Source organism: Gracilinanus agilis, chromosome 5 (assembly GCF_016433145.1).
Source record: "Gracilinanus agilis isolate LMUSP501 chromosome 5, AgileGrace, whole genome shotgun sequence".
Lineage (NCBI taxonomy): Eukaryota > Metazoa > Chordata > Mammalia > Didelphimorphia > Didelphidae > Gracilinanus > Gracilinanus agilis.
The window spans coordinates 287,347,774-287,370,180 of NC_058134.1; the positions used below are offsets into that span (position 1 = coordinate 287,347,774).

At 37.8% G+C, this 22,407-nt stretch overlaps 1 protein-coding gene across 1 annotated transcript in view; it reads left to right on the top strand.

The window, feature by feature from the left end:
* The first annotated feature begins 887 nt into the window (after positions 1–887).
* The window catches only part of LOC123249580 (cyclic AMP-dependent transcription factor ATF-7-like), a 98,922-nt gene continuing 77,402 nt past the window's right edge, over positions 888–22,407 (top strand). The window contains exon 1 of the mRNA XM_044678651.1: positions 888–973. The gene's annotated coding sequence lies outside the window, so the exon portion shown is untranslated. The remainder of the gene's footprint in view (positions 974–22,407) is intronic.

Genomic DNA, 22,407 nt, shown 5'->3' on the forward strand with positions numbered 1-22,407 from the left:
GGGTCTATTTAGGGGGGACAACTTGGGTGCAGAGGAATGACACCCGGAGCTGTGCTTTAGTAAAGATTAATTTAGCAGCGGTAGGGAGGACAAATTGGAAAGGTTAGGAACTAGGGTGATGGGGAAAAAGGGACCATCCTTAACAAGCCCGGTTTGAACGTGGGAAGAAGGGGAGAGGGAGGGAGCATCCCCGGACATTGAGGTTTTTAAGCCTCAGTGACGGGAAGATTGGGGACACCTCACGAAATCAGGGGACAAGTTCTAGGGGAAGAAAGTTTGGCCTGTACGCTTCAATGCTAGGTTTTGACCGGACATCTGGATACTCAATTCAAAATGTAGGTCAGGAATTTTGGAGACAGCTTTGGGCAGAAGCGAAGGGGAAGGGGTTGGCTATGTCATCAGAGAACTTTGGAAGTGTCTGAGGCCACCAATGAACCCGGCCCTGGCTCTCAAAGGACTGAGCCACCCAGCCGCCCCCCAAATGCACCCAAGTTTAAAGTCCACCCCGTGTCCTAGGGATACTTCACTCCTGACAGCGGCGGCCACTTTAAAATGGAGAGAGAAATGCGCCCAGGCACTTTATGGGCTTGTGGTGACTCGGGCCGAGTTCCTCTCCCTCCTCTAGCTGCGCATTCCTCGGAACCGCGGACTCTTCCCCCGGGATCACGGAAATCCACACCCCCCGGGCGCAGGCCCCTTTTTATAGAGTTCTTCCCAAGCAGCCCAGCACGTGCTAGGCGTCCGCGCTCCGCCCTATCCGAGGCCCCGCCCCTCCGGCGGCTCCCCAGGGCAGCCCCCGCAGACCCCGCCCTTCCCTCCCCCTACCCCAACCCTCCCAACCCTGGGGACATCTCGCGAGAGGTGAATGCGCCAGGGCCGGACGGGAGTAAAGTGTCTGCTCTGCTGAGGTGGGAGAAGAGCCCAGGGAGAGAACGCGGCCGCTGAGCGCGGTAGGTGGCGGAGCTCTCGGCAGGTGAGTGCCAGTAGTGCCCGCCAGAGCGGAGCCTCGATATGTTCCCCTGCCCCGAGCTAGTTCTGCTGCTCTAGGCTGGGGTCTCCGAGTCAAGTCTGTGGTGGACTGGGGGGGCGCTGAGGCGGTGGCCGGGCCCTGTCTAAAGAGTGGGGGTGGGGAAATGGACGAGGACTGGCCAATGGGCGCCGGGGTTGTGGGTATTGGCGGCGGTGCCGACCAATGGGAAGCGGCCTTTTGGCTGAGGCGGGATGCCTCCCCTGTCTTCCCTTCGTGGGGGGCGGGGCCAGGGGCCTGAAGTGAGGGAAGAAGTGGGGCACTAAGTGCCCCCCCCCCGGGACGCCGGCCGGGGTGACCCCAGAGGAAAGGGGAAGTCCAGTTTGTGGAGGGGTCATGGAATGTGGCTAGAGCGACCAGTCCGAAAACGGCAGACGGCGCGGGATTGTCGAGGAGTTGGGGATCTAGTGTTGGGGGCCAGAGGGAAGGCTCCAAGGGGTTAGGAGCCTGCGCTGGGTGGGCTGAAGGGATGGAGAGAAAGGGATAGCAAAGAGCGGGGCTGCAGGACTGTTCGGGTGCGGGCATTTTCCACAGCATCCAGGCAGGGAGGAACTGTGGTTCTGGGGCACAAAGTTTTTGACGGTGGGAAGGGGGACAAGGGTGGGGTTTGGGAGACCCACAAGTTATAGGATGTAGCTGGATGGTCAGGATTCGGGGCTAAGAGGGGAGATGGCCAAGTACAGGGCATGGAAGGCTTTGGTCCAGATGTCAAATGATTGGAGGCTGTAATATTGAACTGTGTGTGTGTGTGTGTGTGTGTGTGTGTGTGTGTGTGTGTGTGTGTNCTAAAAAAAGTGTGTGTGTGTGTGTGTGTGTGTGTGTGTGTGTGTGTGTGTGTGTGTGTGTTTTAACAGAAGAGAATTTGGAAGATGGTAGATAAGCAGTGAATACTAGGGGGTGGGTGTGTGAAGGGGTGGACTTAATTGGAGAGAAGTTGGAAGATGGTATGAAGGAGGAGATAAGCAGTGAATCCAAAGATTAGGATGACCTGCTAGGATGAGAATAAACTTCATTTGCTCATTCCACTGATCTAGAAGTGGAATGTGAACTGTCCTAGGTGGGGCTCATTCGGAAAGATTATGGTGATTTGAATTGTTTTTATTTTCTTTATATCCCAAACCTTTCCCTAATCCCAGGCCATCCCCTCACCACATCACCTTTTTTTTTTTTTTTTTTTTTTTTTGTAAACCAATTTAGAAGTTCATTTTCTACTTTTAGAGGGTGTTAGTGCCCCTGAAGGTTTTGTCCTAACAAGTGTGAATTTGTGAGTGTGCCACATAACTTGACTGGCTTAAAAAAAAAGTGCCATAATGGAATTCCTGAGTAGGCATCAGATTTTTATGAGTATTCTTCCAATTAAACACAAGGAAAGCTCCAAATGCATTTGTTTTGTGAAATTTAAACCTCATTCACTAATAATCCTCAAGGAGTTGGTAAATGGGGAAATATTTGGAGATTAAGGATAGGAATTGGATCTTTGATTTTATTGATATAGGGAACTCCCAGATGAGAAAAACTGCCTCCACTCACTCATGCAAGTGGTGACCTTTTCCAAGAATTCCCTAGAGCCTTGGTTAAATTATTTCCCCAGGGTCACACAACTTGTATGTGTAAGAAGTGAGACCTAAACCCTTGTCTTCTGGCTCCTTGGTCAGCTCTGACAAACTATAACAGTGTTATCAAAACTCCAATATAAAGGAGGGCCACTAAACTGTATATATGGATACCTATTGCTGCATATTGACTTAGAAAATCACCTGTTTATATTTTCTCTTTTTATCAATACAGCAACACATCAAAACCAGAAAGGAACTTCATTTTAATCTGGTTCCAGTGGCACTAGGGCTCTTCTGAATCCCATGCTGCTGAGTATTTTGACACTTCTGCACTATACCATCATACCTCTCTGAATCCCATAAATAAATTATAATGGGCTTAGGAAAAGGTGGTAAATGCAAGCAGATAACAGATTTCACTGAAAATTAATTTTTCCCTTTATTGTAGCTAGGCTAAAATGGCATAAAGCCCTAATTAGTTAAAGTCAAGATTAATGGAAATCAAACTTTTTTCCCTAAAGGCTAGGCAGCCCAGGGTTAAATGAGTTGCCCAGGATCATACAACTAGAAAGTGTCTGAGGCCACAGTTGAACCCAGGACCTCCCATCCCCAGACCTGATTCTCTATATACTGAGCCATCTAGCTGCTCCTAAACATTTTTTCTTATGCTTAGAGGATTTAAATGGTAAATGAGGTTCATTTCGAACCATAGCTTGGATAAAAAAATGTTTGACAGTAACTATAGTATTATTGGTTTGTTCTTAAAAGCAGTTTGAACCCAGAAAGATTCTCTCTTAGGTTTTTTTCAATATCTGCCTATCCTTCAACCATTTAGTGGAATAAGGCAGCCAGTTAGTTTGTCTCTTTGCTATTACTGAGATTTTCCTTTTCAATTCCTTTTTTACTATTGCATATCTTTACTAAAGCATATCTTTAGTCAAAACAACAACTATATTCAACAACTCTGGAAGCTTTTTACCCCCTTTTATAGGAAATTGTCATTATAATACATGGCATGGTTTTCTAATTGTTTAGTTGGGGTCCAGTATTTCACATTATTACTAGAGTACTACTTTACCAGTTTACTTGGCAGCAATTCCAATAATACCCAAGGAACAAGAAAAATGTACCTAATTTTATCCCCTCATCTCAAGAAATGGTGGCTTGACTTGGGCTTGTTTTTGGCGTTAATAATACATACCATTGAAACTATTAGAGAATGTAATGCTGCTCATTTTTTCAACTTCTAGATCAGAGTTCATACCCCCGAAGTGATTTCAGTGTTGTGATTTTTAAGAAACTTTGTTTATCATGGCTTTTAAACTTGGTAGCTCCTGTTACTATATCTTGTTCTCTCCCTCACAGTAAACACAAGGAAAATTGTGGGGTTAAAAAAAACTAGATCTTAAGCTACAACTTTGCCTCAAGTGAAGTCGTTGGCTCTGTCTGTGCACAGCTGCTCTGAAATTCTCACAAGTTATTGTTCAATGCATGTCAAGACTAAGACTTTTTCCTTGGCTGCAGTGGGAGGGAGCCAGAGGTAAAGTAGCCTCCTATCCAACTCTGATAAGGAGGGGCCATCTTGCTAGGAAGTTTTAGGTGGAGTGAAAAGAACAAAAATCAAAGCCACTTACATCTTTTAAAAATATACATCTTTTAAAAATATGCATAAAACTGCAGGGAAGGGGGCCAGGTAGGACAGATAATTCTTAAATTTCTTCAAAAATAGTAAAGCTGAAGTAAAAAGTCGATTTTATTTTTTAATGCAATTTTTTGGTTTTGGTTTCTCAGGTAATTGGCATTTTGACTTTGGAGTCTGGAACACAATCTTTTTAAACATTTCAAGAAAATGATTTCTCAATTTTCTTTAACCTTCACCCATTTAAAATTGTGCGTTTTAGCAGGCTAATTGATTTTTCATTTTGGGACAGCATAAATTTCAGTGACTGAAATTTCTGAACCTACCTCACTAAAACATATCACCCACAGCATTTCCATAGTTTTTCTTGCATATGCCTCTTTGGTTAAACAATATATGATCCTCTTCACAAAATATACTTATCACTAGATCATTTCTATTCTGGAAACTTTCTTAAGATTAAATAAAATAAAATTATAATATAATATTAAATTAAATTAAATAACTCAGCAGTGAAACTCAATTCTCCAAAAATGGGTAGAAAAAAACAATACTAGACCTAGTCAAGACCTTAGAGATTGTCTCTTGCAATCTCCAGTTAATGGACATCTCCTCAGTTTCCAATTCTTTGCCATTACAAAAAGAGCTGCAAAATTTTTTTTTTGTTCGGGTACATCCTTTTCCCTTATCTCTGATCTCTTTGGGATACTGACCCAGGGGTGGTATTGCTGGGTCAAAAACATGTATAGTTTTATGCCCCTTTGGGCCTGGTTCCATATTGCTCTCCAGAGTGATTTTATCAGTTCACAATTCTACCCACAGTGTATTAGTGTCCCAATTTTTCCCACATCTTCACCAGTATTTATCATTTTCCTTTTTGGTCATATTAGCCAATCTGATAGGCGTAAGGTAGTATCTCAGAATTGTTTTAATTTGCATTTCTAATCAAATCAAATAATCAAAAGGAATTTGGAGAATTTTTTCATATCACTATATAGTTTTAATTTCTTCTTCTGAGAACTGCCTGTTCAAATCCTTTGACCATTTATCAATTGGGGAATCAGTTCTCTATGTATTTGAGAGATTGGAGCTTTGTCAGAGACACCTGATATAACATTTTTTTTCCTAATTTGTTTCTCTTCTAATATTGGTTGCATTGGTTTTATTTGTACAGAAACTTTTTAATTGCATGTAATCAGAATTATCCATTTCATTTTCTGTAGGTTCTCTTTATCTTATTCATAAATTCTTCCCTTATCTATAAATCTGACAGGGAAATTTTTCCATGTTCCCCTAATATGTGTATGGTATCCCCATTATGTTACTTAATTTGATCCTTAGAACAACTCAGAGAAGTAGGTGCTATTTTTTATCCCCTTTTATATTTGTGCAGATCATTTACAACAACAGACATCTTGGAGAGATCTCTATCCCCAAACTGAGTTTTATTAAAACATACTATCATGAATTCATTTTGTAAGCTTTTCCCCTATTGGGTGGCAATTGTTGTATCTAAATATTTTCATTCATTTGAAGTTATTTTGAATTCTTTTTATATTTATGTTATATTTGAAACAGCTAGGTAACACAGTGTATAATTAGGAATACCTAACTTCAAAATCAGCCTTAAGACACTAGCTGTGTGACTTAAGTGACTAGCGAGTCACTTAACTTCTGTCTGCTTTTGTTGCTTCAAATAGGGATAATAATAGTACCTGCCCTTCTAGAGTTGTTGTGAGGATCAAATGAGATAATGTTTTTAAAGCTGGTAGGCTACATGTCTATATGTATGATTATTTCCATCCCTTTCCTGTATAGACTTTAAAAGTTTATCTTTTCTCCCAAATTCTGCTTTTTTCCTTGCTGGACATCAGCTACTGAATTCCAACTGTGAAGATTCCTTATGAAAAATAACTTGATGAGCTTATGACCTGGGCTTCTCTAAAGTAGAAATGTCCTGCCAGCTCTTACTCCAGTTTTCTCAACTGAACTATACCTTCTTTCTTTTTGGGAATGAAATTACCTCCTAGCATCTACATGAAGGGCATTTTCCACTTCTATCAGGACATAATAGCAAAAGTGGACTTATATGCTGAAACTTTAGATTTAGAATATAGCAAAATTCTATCTTGAAATTGAAATGTACCACTTTGTAAAATCTGCATGCTTTGTTAAGCACAGTGTTTATGTTCCACATTATTTGTCTTGATTCTTGAATGCTTTGCCAATATTCATTCAAACTTTATCAAACATGGGTGACACTAGGGTATTGTGCTAAGGAACCAGATTATTTTTTTCCTCCTTTTCCTGTTTCCTTTTTACTTGTACTTCATTTGAACTCATTTTTCATAACAATTCTGGTTGTTTGTACTTGTCACTATACTATAGCCTGCTATTCCTACTTTCAAACCAAACTCATTTAAGTTCTAGACCAGTGGTTCCCAAACTTTTTTGGCCTACTGCCCCCTTTCCAGAAAAAATATTACTTAGCCTCCTGGGAAGTAATTTTTTAAAAAAATTTAATAGCAATTAATAGGAAAGATAAATGCACCTGTGGCCATCACCACCCTCCTGGATTGCTGCAGCACCCAACAGGGTGCGGTGGTGCCCACTTTGGGAATCACTGTTCTAGACAAACAAAAGTCCTCTAGTTTTGCAGATCTTTGTTTGAAGCCAGTAAGATTCAATTAGAGTGAACTGAGACACTGCCAAATAAATCATTGTAATTAATGGGTTTATCCATAGTACTGTGTGTTTAGTCTCTATATAGAACTGTATCCGAAGATACTTGTCAGAACCTTTATAGTTGTTACTCTGGGATGATGACGCAGATGTCCTCTACTGGATATATTATTAATCCTGAAGTTTGAGACTGATTTTTTTCAGAGGTTTTGTTTTTATTTTTATTCTGTAAACTGCTTAAAAGCTTTTTTTGGTGGACTGATGTTCGTGAAATTACGTACTAAAACTCTAGATTTGATTGCTACTGATCTATTGTTTTAGAGAACATGATTCATCTAAGAGTTAGGAAGGGGGAAAAGAACAGAATTTGAATGAAGTATTACCAGCTTCCAGGAATTTTTCTGCTTTTAAAGTGTATAAGGAGACTAATATAAGTATTCAACATTTCAATGTTCTATACTCTTTTTTTATAGTTAAGCTTCCTGTTGCCATTTCAATAAATTCCTGTTCTCTTTTGCTCTTGCCTGATTCCAAAGTATTTGAGAACAACTTATAGTGGTTCTGGTATATTCTAATAGTCTAACCTAGAAAGAGTTTTTCATCTTTCTTTGAGTAGTTGCCTAAGTGACAAGAACAAAACTGTTCCAGATAGTGTCTAAATTAAAAAAATTTTTTTCCCTTCCTGATTTTTAATTGTTTGCTGCAAAAATGATTTAGTCTACCTAAACCAGCTTTCTTTGGTACCTGTCCCTACATGTCTTGAGTTGTACAACCAAAATTCATTTCAGTGTTTTCTCTGTTTCATTTAGGGTACTCTGTTTTTGTATAGTCCTAAAAGCACCCCATCAGTATGCTATAATCAGAAAGGGCCATAGGCTCTCAAATTAAACAGGTTAAATGCTACTCCAGGGGTATCTAACTTAAGAAAATTGAATGAAAAAAAGTTGTGTATAGGTACATCTGTGGTTGGTTATTTCCATTGCATAAAGACTTCACTTTATATAGGGACTTACCACATTCATATCAGATTCCTTTAGTGAAACATAGTCTCACATGGTAGAGGAAATAGCAGCTAATTGGTCCTGGAGTTAGTAAGACTCATCTTCCTGAGTTCAAATCTGGACTCAGACACTTACTTGCAGATTTCTTAACCTTCTTTGCCTTGGTTTCCTCATCTGTAACATGAACTGGAGAAAAAAATGGCAAACCATTCCAGTATCTTTACCAAGAAAACCCCAAATACAGTCACAAAGCTTCTGATAGGACTGAAAATAACAAGCGGAAATAAAGTATTCTGGTTAACAGTTATCATATTTAATCATATTACCAACATTTACAAAATTAAAACATAGTAAAAACTGATTGACTTCTTAAGATATACAAAAAATATAACTTAATCTATTTAATTTAGGAAGTATCTTGTCGCTCAGAGTCATCATTCTGCTCATTGATTCAGCAGAATTATTATTGAGAACTTACTATGACAAAGGCATTGTGCAAAGTATTGTGGAGTATACAAAGATATGTGACTGAAACTTATTTTTAAAAACTTAACACACAACGAGCATTAACTATTATATAAGTTCATAGAGGGTCAGTTAATAAAGACATCTAGTTGATAGAATGTTTCATGAACCAACTTTTGTATTTAAAATGATTCCATCTGGGAAAACCAGATTTTCATGTAACTTTATGGTAACATATATATTGCATCAATATATCTTGATTATAAGTGGCTGTTAACATTACCAACTACCTTTTGTATGTTTTCAGCAGGATATCCCACCATGTAGGTAAGACACTCTCAGTTTGTCCAAAATAAAACTATCATTTATCTCCTCTATTCCAACCTTTCTTAATTTTCCTGTTTTTGTGGAGGAGACCACCTTTCAATCACTTAAATTTGCAGAGTTTTCTCTGAATTCTTCCTCTTTCTCTCCCTACATATCTTGACATTTGCCAAGTCTTGCTAATTTTACATTCTCCACATTTCTTGAATCCATCTCCTCTCCCCTCATGTGGCCACCACTGTAGTTCAAGCCTTTACCATCTTCGGCCTGGATTGTTGGAGTAGTCTCTTCATTGGGTTCCTTGCCAGCTAGACACTACAGTGAATTAGAACTCTGGACCTGGAGTTGGGAAGATCACACTTACTAGTTCTGTGACCTCAAGTAAATTACCTCTTTTTTATCTCAGTTCCTTCATCTATAGGATGAAGTAAATAATAGTACCTACCTCTCAGGGTTGTGAGGATCAAATTAGATAATTGAAAAGTGCTTAGCACATAGTATGTGTTTGTTAAGTTTTGTTTCATTCTTTCTTCATTTCCCTTTCCAGGCCATCTTCAGTGCAACCTCTAGACTGATTTTCGTAAAGCACAGGCCTCAACATGTGACTCCAGGGGCCCCCTAGTGTCTAGGATCAAATATAAAGTCCTTGGTTTGGCATCTAAAGCCAGTCACAACATGGTTCCAAACTACCTTTGAAGAAAAATCACACATTATTTCCCTCTTTCTACATCACGATCCTGCCAAATACAGTGTGTCCTCCCTGTCCCCATGCCTTTGTACAGGCTGTCCCTCATGTCTGGAATTCACTCTCACCTCATCACAAGCCTCTTAGATCCTGGCTTGCTTTAAAGCCCAGCCCACATACCATATCCAGCATGAAACCTTACCTGGAACACTCTTAGATACTAGTGCCTCTTTCTTTTTTCCCCCCATTCCTCACTAAAATTACCTTGTCTTTATTTTGATTATGTGTGTGTGTGTGTGTGTGTGTGTGTGTGTCTCCCTTGTATCCTTGACTTTACTTTGTATAGATTTTACATATATACACTAACAGATATGTGTTTGTGCATATATATCTACACATATGTATAAGAATTATTTATATATCTTGTATACCAAAGACAATTATGGTACAGAGGGTTTCCCCCCCTATTATCCTAGGTGTATTAATTTTGTACAAAAGCTTGTTAGTTTTATATATGTATTTAATCTTTGGTTCAAAATTTGGTTTTATCTTTTGTCATTGCTTCTATCTCTTGTTTAGTTAAACTATGTCTCCTAACTCATAGTGGTGAGAGACAGATGATCTCTTCTAAATCTTTTATATTATGTTCACAGATTCCTTTAGAATGTCACATGGAATATGGCATAAGTGTTGGTCTAAGCCTGATTTTTACCAGACTGCTTTCTAATTTTCCCATATGTTTTTATCAAACAGGGCATTTTCCTAAATAATTTGCGTTTTCTGGCTTATTGAACAGTGGGTTATTGGATTTCATTGTTTTTTATTCTTCCTTGTCTAGTCTGTTCCATTCAGCATTCTTTATTTTTTAGCCAATAACAGGTTTTTTTTAACATAAAATTTTTTTTCAATTAATACGTAGAACCAATTTTTAACAATTGTTTTCTGACATTGTATGATTCATATTCTCTCCTCCACTCCCTTCTGCTTCACTTTCCATCAGTTCATTTAAGTCTTTCAAGGTTTTTTTGAACTCATCCTGTTCTTCATTTCTAGTTCATTTCATAATACAATACTCTTCCTCCATTATAACCATATACCACAACTTGTTTAACCATTTGCCAATTGTTGGACACTCCCTCGGTTTCTAATCCTTTGCCACTACAAAAAGAGCTGCTAAAAATATTTTTGTACAAGTAGGTCCTTTTTCCCTATCTCTGATATTGCCAAGTCAAAGGGTATATACAATTTTATAGCCCTTTCAATACCAGATAGTTTTAATGAATCTTGTTTTAAAATAAAGCTTAAAATCTGGAAGTGCTGTTTCCCCTTTTTCCCACCTCTTTTCATAATTTCCTTGATATTTTAGACTTTTTTATTTTTCCAAATTAATTTTGTTAAAATTTTATTGCATTTCTAAGGTATCTTTTAATTTGATGGTGATAATTTTAAGTGATTACACTTAAAATGCAAATTAACTTTGGTAGTATTGGAGTAGCCTAGTCATGACCACTAAATTGATCTCTAGTTATGTATTCTGTAGTTACTTGGAATGGGATTTCCTTTCTGTTGCCTCTTGGATTTATATCTGTGTGTGTATAATTTTTTCAAGTCTGCAACTTTGTTGAAGTTATTGTCTCAGTTCTAAGTCAGCTATCTTTGCTCATATTTATACTTTTAGTTGCTTTCTCTTGTCTTTATTGCTATTGATAATATTTTTAGAACTATATAAAAAATAGTGACGAGAGTATTTTACTCCCATATTTTTTGGGAAAAGTTTCTAGTGTATTCCTACTGCAAATGATGATTGCTTTTGATTTTAGATAAATCTTATCAGTTAGTATCTTTTAGGGTTCCTTCTGACCCTATACTTTGTAGGGTTTTTTGCATAAATGAATGTTGTACTTTGTCAGAGACTTTTTCCTCATCTATTGAGATAATCATATAGTTTTAAATTTTTTGCTTTTAATGCGATTAATTATATTGATTGTTTTATTAATGCTCATAACCTTGCGTTCCTAGCATCCTTTGTATTTACTTTACACACATATACTATTGTGCATATATGTTTTCTCCCAATGAAATATAAGCTTGAACTTAGGAATGTTTGGTTTTTGTTTTTGTCTCTTCAGAGTCTAGCATAATACATAGCATGAAGTAGATGCTTTGTAAATGTGTTTTAACTGATCAATTTTCTGAAAAAGACAGGATTTACTGGCCTATCAAGAAGGTAACTGAGATATTAAGAGAATGCCTAGTTGCCTTTGGCAAATTTAAGCCAGTCTTGGGGTCCTGAAAAACTGGTGTATGTGACTGCTAAACCACAGTTATCTTTTTTTTCTTTTTTAAAAATTTAATTTCCCTGTTTATTTATTTAGTTATTTTGATAACACTTGTAATTCTTTTTTTTTTTTTTTTAGAATATTTTTCCATGGTTACATGATTCATGTTCTTTCCCTCCCCCACAAACTCCACCCACCCACCCACCCTCCCTGGTTTTACGTGTATCATTGATCAAGACCTATTTCCATATTATTGATAGTTGCACTGGGGTGGTCATTTAGAGTCTACATGCCAAGTCATATCCCCATCAACCCATGTGTTCAAGCAGTTGTTTTTCTTCAGTGTTTCTACTCTCATAGTTCTTCCTCTGAATGTGCATAGTGTTCTTTCTCATAAGTCTCTCATAATTGTTCTGGATCATTGCATTGCTGCTAGTAGAGAAGTCCATTATGTTCGATTGTACCACAGTGTATCAGTCTCTGTGTATAATGTTCTCCTGGTTCTGCTCCTTTCACTCTGTATCAATTCCTGGAGGTCATTCCAGTTCACATAGAATTCCTCCAGTTCATTATTCCTTTGAGCACAGTAGTATTCCATTACCAACAGATAACACAATTTGTTCAGCCATTCCCCAATTGAAGGACATTCGCTCATTTTCCAATTTTTTGCCACCACAAAGAGCGTAGCTATAAATATTTTTGTTGTACAAGTCCTTTTCCTTATTATCTCTTTGGGGTACAAACCCAGCAGTGGTGTGGCTGGATCAAAGGGCAGGCAGTCTTTTATAGCCCTTTGAATATAGTTCCAAATTGCCATCCAGAATAGTTGGATCAATTCACAACTCCACCAGTAATGCATTAATGTCCCAACTTTGCCACATCCCCTCCAACATTCACCACTTTCCTATGCTGTCATGTTAGCTAATCTGCTAGGTGTGAGGTGGTACCTCAGAGTTGTTTGGATTTGCATTTCTCTAATTATAAGAGATTTGGAATACTTTTTCATGCATTTGTTGGTAGTTTTGATTTCTCTATCTGAAAATTGCCTATTCATGTCCCTTGCTCATTTATCAATTGGCAAATGGCTTGATTTTTTTGTACAATTGATTTAGCTCCTTATATATTTGAGTAATTAGACCTTTGTCAGAGTTTTTTGTTATAAAGATTTTTTTCCCAGTTGTTTCCCTTATAATTTTGGTTGCATTGGTTTTGTTTGTACAAAAGCTTTTTAATTTATTGTAATCAAAATTATTAACTCTTGCTTGGTTTTAAAATCTTTCCTTTCCCAAAGATCTGACAGGTATACTATTCTGTGTTCACCTAATTTACTTATAGTTTCCTTCTTTTATATTCAAGTCATTCACCCATTCTGAATTTATCTTGGTGTAGGGTGTGAGATGTTGATCTAGACCCAATCTCTCCCACACTGTTTTCCAATTTTCCCAGCAGTTTTTGTCAAATAGTAGATTTTTGTCCCAAAAGCTGGGCTCTTTGGGTTTATCATAGACTGTCTTGCTGAGGTCACTTACCCCAAGTCTATTCCACTGATCCTATCTTCTATCTCTTCACCAGTACCATATTATTTTGATGACCACTGCTTTATAGTACAGTTTAATATCTGGTACTGCTAGGCCACCTTCCTTCACATTTTTTTTCATTATTTCCCTTGTTATTCTTGATCTTTTGTTCTTCCAAATGAACTTTGTTATAGTTTTTTCTGATTCAGTGAAGTTTCCTGGTAGTTTGATAGGTATGGCACTAAATAGGTAAATTAATTTGGGTAGGATGGTCATTTTAACTATGTTAGCTCTTCCTACCCATGAGCAATTAATATTTTTCCAATTATTTAGATCTAGTTTTAATTGTGTGGAAAGTGTTTTGTAGTTGTGTTCGTGTAATTCCTGTGTTTGTCTTGGCAGATAGATTCCTAAGTATTTTATATTGTCAAGGGCAGTGATGGGCAAACTACGGTCTGCGGGCCAGATGCTGGGGGGGGGGGGAGAGACTGAAATGTTTTATCCAGCCCAAAACATTATTCCTAATCTGACAATTCAATACAATGAATTTTCGAAAGAGCTGCCTTAGAAACAGACTGACAGTCGAACATTTCCTTTTCTTTGGCCCCCTCTTTAAAAAGTTTGTCCATCACTGGTCTAGGGTGATTTTAAATGGAATTTCTCTTTCTAATTCTTGCTGCTAAGATGTGTTGGAAATATATAGAAATGCTGATGATTTATGTGGTTTTATTTTGTATCCTGCACTAGCTTTTCAGTTGATTCTCTAGGATTTTTTAGTAGACCATCATATCATCTGCAAAGAGTGATAGCTTGATCTGCTCATTGCCTATTTTAATACCTTCAGTTTCTTTTTCTTCTCTAATTGCTACTGCTAGTGTTTCTAGTACAATATACTCACAGTTATCTTGAAAGATTGTGGAGAACAGAAGTGCTACAGGCCTGAAACAAGAACAAATACCCTGATTTTCAAAAAGAGGAAGTGAATATTTACTGCTTCATTTTTATTCTTAACAAAATTTTATAATGAATTATTAGCTGTCTTAGAGATGATACTAAGTATCAGTTCCAGGACAGAAAAGTGGTATGGCTAGATAGTTGGGGTTAAGTGACTTGCCCAGGGCCACACAACTGGGAAATATCTAAGACCAGGTTTGAATCCAGGACCTCCTGCCTCCAGGCCTGGCTCTCTATCTACTGAGCCACCTAGTTGCCCCTCTATAATCTATTACTAAAGGAATAGCTAAAGAACATCTAGAAAAGGAATTGTTGATTGCAAAATGCCAGCCAGCAAGAACAAGTCATGCCATATTAAACCCCATTTCCTTTTTTTGACAGTATTCTTAGACTGTTAGATCCTGAAGAAGCTATAGCGTACCTCAATTTTAGCAATCAGTTTGACAGTTTCTTTTATTCTTGTGGACAAGGTGGATAGGTATGGGCTAGGAAGTAGTAGTTAGATAGATTCAGAACTGGTTGAATAATAATTAATGGTAGTGTCAGCAGAGACAGTGGCATTTAATGGAGTACCTCAAGAATCTATCTGTGTTCTTGGCCATGTCATGTGTAACATTTTTATCAGTGATTAGGATGAAGGCATAAATGAATGTGTAAGTGACAAAAAGGATAACAAATTGGATGTCAGTCATGATTTTAAAAGCTATTGATAGTCCAGATAGAACATTAGGCTGCTTCGATAAAGTAAAATTTAATAGGGAACGGTGCAGTGTCTTACAGTTAAGTTCAGAATATCAACTTTATAAGCATAAGATAGAGGAGAGGTGACTAGAGAAATTTATCTAAAAAGATCTGGGGTTTCAGTGACCAGCAAGCTTAGTGTGAATGTAGTCCTGTAATATGACAACAAAAAAAAGCTGATGCTATCTTAGACTCATTCAGAGGAACATAGCATACAGTACTAGAGAAGTAATAGCACCAATTTAGATCTGAACAGGACAGAATACATTTGGAATGTTGTATTTAATCCTGGTTAACACATTTTAGAAAGAACACTATAATGAACTTAGAACACCCAGAGGAGGGTGAGTAGGGAAGTGAAGGGCATTCAGACTTTGCCATATTCACATTATTTGAAGGAACTGGGGACATTTATTTGTATGATTTTATTTATTTTACCGATTACATATAATGACAAATTTCCACACAAATTTTCTTAAGATATATCATCAAACTTATCTCCCTTCCCTTCTTTCCCTTTTCCCCTCCCAGTGCTGGCAGGGGATTGAGTCTAGGTTATACCTGTATTATCATGCAAAACATTTCCATATTGTTCATTTTTGTAAGCAAGTAATCTTATAAAACCAAAACCCCAAAACATAAACCAAAATAAACAATTGAACAATCATATGCTTCCATCTATATTCTGATACCGATAGTTCTTTCTCTGGAGGTGGATAGCATTTGTGTAAAGGAAAATATCTCCATCTTGTACTGCACCCCATTTGTAGGTATCATATCTAACGGCCTGATATCCCCTGGGGCCCCCAATGTCATCATGGAGGGAGGAGCTCGGGATTTAAAAATGTAATTTCAGGAAGAAGAAGGGCTCTTCTTTTCCATGATAGATCTATGTAAAGTCTTGCTGCTGTAGCAGCAGCAATCAGTATAGGGCAATGATAGTGAACTTTTTAGAGACTGAGTGCCCAAATGACAATTCTCACGTGGCATGTGAGCCCTACCTGCCTTACCCCAGATAGGGAAGGGAGGAAGCACTCACATTGGATTGCTGGGCAGAGGGGCGGTTGAAATGAGGCACATGTGGAGAGGGAGAGGGAAGCAGCCCCCTCTGGCACTCATGCCATAGGTTCACCAATACAGGGATAGGGCCTTAGACAGCCAAATGGAGAATCAATTCTATTTGGGCTAATCTTTCCTTGAGGGAAAAACATATTGCTCTCTTTTTTCTTCTCTCTCACTCTCTTTTTATTAATAAATGCATATAACTCTGGCCAGACCCCCTTTTGTTCTTTTTTTTTTTTTTTAAACCCTTACCTTCCTAAGTCCCTCAGAATTGTCCTGGATCATTGTATTGCTGAGAGTAGCTAGATTGCTAGATCATTCCATAATATTGCTGTTACTATATATATAATGTTACTATATATATAATGTATAATGTTCTCCTGGTTGTGCTTCTTTCACTCTGCCTCAGTTCACTTAGATCTTTCCAGTTCTTTCTGAAATCATCCTGTTCCTTATTCCTCATAGCACAATAGTATTCCATTACTGTCATATACCACAACTTGTTCAGCCATTCCCTGATAGATGGACATCCCTTTAGTTTCCATTTCTTTGCCACCACAAAAAGAGCAGCTATAAATACTTTTGTACAAGTAGGCCCTTTCCCCCACTTTTTTATTCTCTTCAGGATATAGGCCTAGTAGTGGTTTTACTGGACCAAAGAGTATACATTGTTTTATAGGCCTTTGGGTACAATTCCAAATTGCAGAATGGTTGGATCAGTTCAGAATTCCAGTAGTAATGCATTAGTGTCCCAATTTTGCCACATCCCCTCCAACATTTATCATCCTCCTTTACTGTCATACTGACCAGTCTGATAGGTATGAGGTAGTACTTCAGAGTTGTTTTAATTTGCATTTCTCCCATCAAGATGGATTAATAACATTTTTATGTGATTATTGATAGCTTTGATTCTTCATCTGAAAACTACTTATTCATATCCTTTGACCATTTGCCAATTGGGGAATAATTTGTATTCTCATAAATTTGGTTTAGTTCCTTATATATTTGAGAAATTAGATCTTTATCAGAGAAATTTATTATAAAAATGTTTCCCCCAGTTTGTTGTTTCCCTTCTAATCTTGGTTGCATTGGTTTTGTTTGTACAAATTTTTTAAATTTAATATATTCAAAATTATTCAATTTGTATCTTGAAAGGTTCTCTTCTGTTTGGTCATAAAATTTTCCCTTCTCCATAGATCTGACAGGTAAACTATTCATGTTCCTCTGGTTTACTTATATCACCCTTTATGTATAAATCATATACCCATTTTGACCTTATTTCAGTATAAAGTATGAGATGCTGATCTAAACCTAATTTTTGCCATACTGTTTTCCAATTTTTCCAGCAGTTTTTGTCAAATAGTGAGTTGTTATCCCAAAAGCTGGGATCTTTGGTTTTATCAGACACTAGATTGCTGAGATCATTTACCCCTATTCTCTTCTATTGATCCACCATTCTAGTTCTTAGCCAGAATCAAATTGTTTTGATGATTACTGCTTTATAGGACAGTTCAAGATCTGGTGGTAACACTAGGCCAGGAACTGGGGATATTTAGCATAGAGAAGAGAAGATATGGGTTAGATCAGTGATTCCCAAAGTGGGCGCCACTGCTTCCTGGTGGGTGCTGCAGTGATCCAGGGAGGTGGTGATGGCCACAGGTGCATTTATCTTTCCTATTGATTGCTATTAAATTTTTTTAAAAAAATTACTTTCCTGTGGTAAAATCGAATGCAATGGACTTCTGTACCAGCAGCAATGCAATGACACAGGACAATTCTGAGGGATTTATAGTAAAGAACTATACCCACATTCAGAGGAAGGACTGCAGGAGAGGAAACATATAAGAAAAACATCTGCTTGAACGCATGGGTCAGGGTGGACATGATTGGGGATGTAGACTCTACTACAAACTACCACACCAATGCAAATATCAACAATTTGGAAATAGGTCTTGATCAAGGACACATCACAAAACCAGTGGAAATGTGCATCAGCCATGGGTGGGAGGAGTGTGGGGGGTGAAGGGGAAAGTAGGAGCATGAATCATGTAACCATGTTAAAAATGAATATTAATAAATGTTTAAATTAAAAAAAAAAAGTGTACCACGGAGATTATAGTTCTGTCCGATAAACCCTTTGGGGTAGAAGTTATAATATATGTAACTTACTATAAACTCTATGTGTTGAGTTTACAAGTTTGAGTTTATTAAACAAAGTGTTGATTAGTCCAAAAAAAATTACTTTCCAGGGGGCTAAGTAATATTTTTTCTGGAAAGGGGGCAGTAGGCCAAAAAAGTTTGGGAACCACTGGGTTATATCATACCTGTTTTCAGGTATTTGAAAGGTTGTCATAGAGTAAGAGGTACAGAGAAGCACATTTACACTTGAAATAAGTAAAAACTGGGGGCCTCTGGATGGCTCAGTGGATTGAGAGCCAGGCCTAGAGATGGGAGGTTCTGGGTTCAAAGTGGCCTCAGACACTTCCCAGCTGTGTGACCCTGGACAAGTCACTTAACCCTGATTTACCCTTACCGCTCTTTTGCCTTGGAACCAATACATAATATTGCAAAGACAGACGGTAAGGATTTTCCAAAGAAAGAAGAAGGAAGGAAGGAAGGAAGGAAGGAAGGAAGGAAGGAAGGAAGGAAGGAAGGAAGGAAGGATGGATGGATGGATGGATGGATGGATGGATGGATGGATGGATGGATGGATGGATGGCTTCCTACCTAACAGTGAACTAAACCAAAATGGAATGAGTTGCCTGAAAAGATCGTATTTTTCCCCTCAGTAGAAGCTTTCAGGCTCAAATTATATGAGCCTTGGGATATTTGTGAAGCAGATTTTGGATCAGGTATGGATTGGACTAGATAGCTTCTAGGATTCTGTGAGAGCACCATTATAGGTCACTCTCAAATTGTTGTTTTGTTGTTTTGTTGTTGTTGTTGTTTTTGTGGTTTTTTTTTTTGTTGTTGTTTTATTCAAACCACATTTAGAGATAATGTGAGGAGTATGGCCTGGTTTTTTTTAAACATTTATTAATATTCATTTTTAACATGGTTACATGATTCATGCTCCTACTTTCCCCTTCACCCCCCGCTCTCTCCCCACCCATGGCCGATGCACATTTCCACTGGTTTTAACATGTGTCATTGATCAAGACCTATTTCCAAATTGTTGATATTTGCATTGGTGTGGTAGTTTCGGGTCTACATCCCCAATCATGTCCACCCTGACCCATGCGTTCAAGCAGTTGTTTTTCTTCTGTGTTTCCTCTCCTGCAGTCCTTCCTCTGAATGTGGGTAGTGTTCTTTACCATAAATCCCTCAGAATTGTCCTGGGTCATTGCATTGCTGCTGGTACAGAAGTCCATAACATTCGATTTTACCATAGTATATCAGTCTCTGTGTACAGTGTTCTTCTGGCTCTGCTCCTTTCATTCTGCATCAGTTCCTGGAGGTCTTTCCAGTTCACCTGGAATTCCTCTAGTTTATTATTCCTTTTAGCACAATAGTATTCCATCACCAGCATATACCACAGTTTGTTCAGCCATTCCCCAATTGAAGGACATACCCTCCTTTTCCAGTTCTTTTCCACCACAAAAAGCACAGCTATAAATATTTTCGTACAAGTCTGTTTATTTATGATCTCTTTGGGGTACAACTCCAACAATGGTGTGGCTGGATCAAAGGGCAGGCATTTTTTATAGCCCTTTGAGCATAGTTCCAAATTGCCAGCCAGAATGGTTGGATCAGTTCACAACTCCACCAGCAATGCATTAATGTCCCAGTTTTGAGTATGGCCTGTTTTTGAATCACTGTGGTGCTATTGTCATACCAATGAAAAATTATAAACTAGACTTTAAGAATCTAGAATTTTTGGAATAGAAACATGAATCCCAGAGTGATATACTCCACTCCTACCTCCAGCAAAATGCCTTAGTCCTCATTTCCTGGAATTCACATAGCCTGTGTTATGGCACACATGCGTGTTTGAATCCTTTCCTGAGAGAGTAGAACTAGTGTAATTCCAAGATGTTGAGACTCTTGTGTGCAATGAGTGCTGTCGTAGGATTGTGCAATGAAGACAGGAATAGTGTGAGGAGCCATCATTTTTCTGTTCTGAACCACAAATGAAATGCTGCAAATACAATTTTGCCTCAACCATTTAATAATTGTGTGGTCCTGAGCAACTTTCTTGACCTTTCTTAGCCTCGGTTTCTTCATCTATAAAATGGGGATGATAATAATAATAGTACCTGCTTTTATGGCTTGTTGTGAAGATCAGTTGAGATAATATATGAAAGAACTTTGCAATCTTAATACACTATCTAATCAGATATTTTTGAAGGCTCAGTAGCTTTTAAAAACAATTTGTTGGTTGTTTTTGGAAAACTAAAAGGCATTTTTTACCCTGTTGAGTTTATTTCCATTGATTTTCATTTCTTCTGTGAAATCAAATGTCTCTCATTAAGTGTTTAACCTAGTTAACATTCATTGCTGTCAGAGGGTGCATATAGGACTCAAAAGGTTGATCCTGGCATTTTAATAAAGGAGGAATTATTTTTTAATACATTCCCACCTTAAGTTTTGATATAACTTAAAAGTTTAGGTTACATCAAATTTTTTGTATTAAGCTGTAAGTTTGTAATTTTAAAAATATTTATGATTGTTCTATACAGAATTTTATAGTTGGTTATGGGGAAAAACCTCAGAATTATCTAGTTCATCCCTTATCAGAACAGGAAGCCCTTATATAGACTTGATGATTTTTCAGTGAGAGAAAATTCCTTATCTTTCAGGTCATTCCATTTTGGGCAGTTCTAACAATTAAGAGATTTTTCCATACATTTAGCAGAAATCTGACTCCTTTCTACATGTACTGCTAGTTCTGCCATATCAGTCCAAGGAGAACAAATAAATTAAAAACTCTTTCAAGTCAATAATATTTCAGTATTTTAAATATCTGACAGTAGTCTTTATGTATATCTCTCTACTGTCCTCATTTTGATCACCATCATGATCCAGCACCACCATCACTACCTGTCTTCTGATTCCTTTGCAAAATGTGATACCCGGAATTATGCATAAGACATCAAGTTATTGGTTACGTGACGTTGGAGTAAAAAACTACATTTCCCTTGTTTAGGACACTAAGCTTTTGCAGTCTTAAGATAGTGATGAGCTGCTTTTTTTTTTCTACTATAACCCTGTTAACTCATGTTTCACTAAAACCCCTAGATTTTTCTTTAAAGTGTGTAGGAACAGCATAAGATTAGGGGCCTCCATTCCAGCAAGACTGTGAAGTGCCCCATACACCCCAGTTTGCAAGGTCTCTGGGAAACCATAGCTTATTACCAGACACAGCCTGCTCCCTAGCATGAGAAAAACAAATATTATATGTTCTCCCAAGAAAAATTACTGGGGTTTTGTGAGAAGAACATACAGTATTCCATACAAACTGGGTCATACATTGACAAGTTGAATTGACATATTAAATTACCACCTATAGAAAACTGTTCAAAGCCACCTAAGTAATTCCATTGTTTTCATTCTGTTAACCATTGACTTCCATTGTGAGTTATCTAATCCCTCTGCCTGACCCAACCAATCTATAAATAGCTATTCAAATCAATAAACTTTGTTGATGATCATCAAGAGGTGTCTGGGTGTCTCTCAATCAGTTTGGCCCTTCTGTAATCCCAGAACCATTCTTCTCACCCCAGAGTTACATTCCAGAGGACCCCCTCCCCCCCATAGGTAAAAATCTGCTAAGTAGCAGCATTATATTTTATTTTATTATTTATATGTTTTTTAAGGTTTTATAAACCCTTCCCACTTTCCTATAAATCTTTTCCACACTCTTATTAACCTACAGTCACTGAGCCAATCAGCACCCAGGATACAGAATACAGCGATGTGGTGGGTCACCTTTTATTCCATCAGCCAATAGTGTGCTGGGATAAGTGTAACTTTGCAATACAGAATTAGATATAGTTTTTTTAAAACCTGTGATACAGTGAAGCCATGATAAGTGAACTGTGATATAGTGAGGGATGTCTGTAAATATAAGTAAAACAACCCTGCAAATACTAATCTCAATTTTCTCATTTCCAAGTATATTTTCTCTAGTCTGTGCACCCAAACCCAGTATTTTCTGCCCTATACCCAGAATTACCAATAGGAAAATTAATGTAGTAATAATGTGTTTGACATTCTTTTATGTCTTGTCCTTTGACAAACTCTGGTTCCATTTTCAGGGCATCTTTGAAGGCAAATTTGGTTCATTTTTTCAGAAACGGGCAAGATGTAGAGTTGAATGAATGTGTCCAATTTCTGTTCTTTAGACTAGAGGAATCATAGTCATTTTTTTTCCTTTTTTAATACTTTTTTTAATGATCAAAAATCTGCCCTCTTTCCCTCCCACCCTCACCCAAGAAAAACAAAACCCATTATAAATGTGTATAATCTTTCTAAA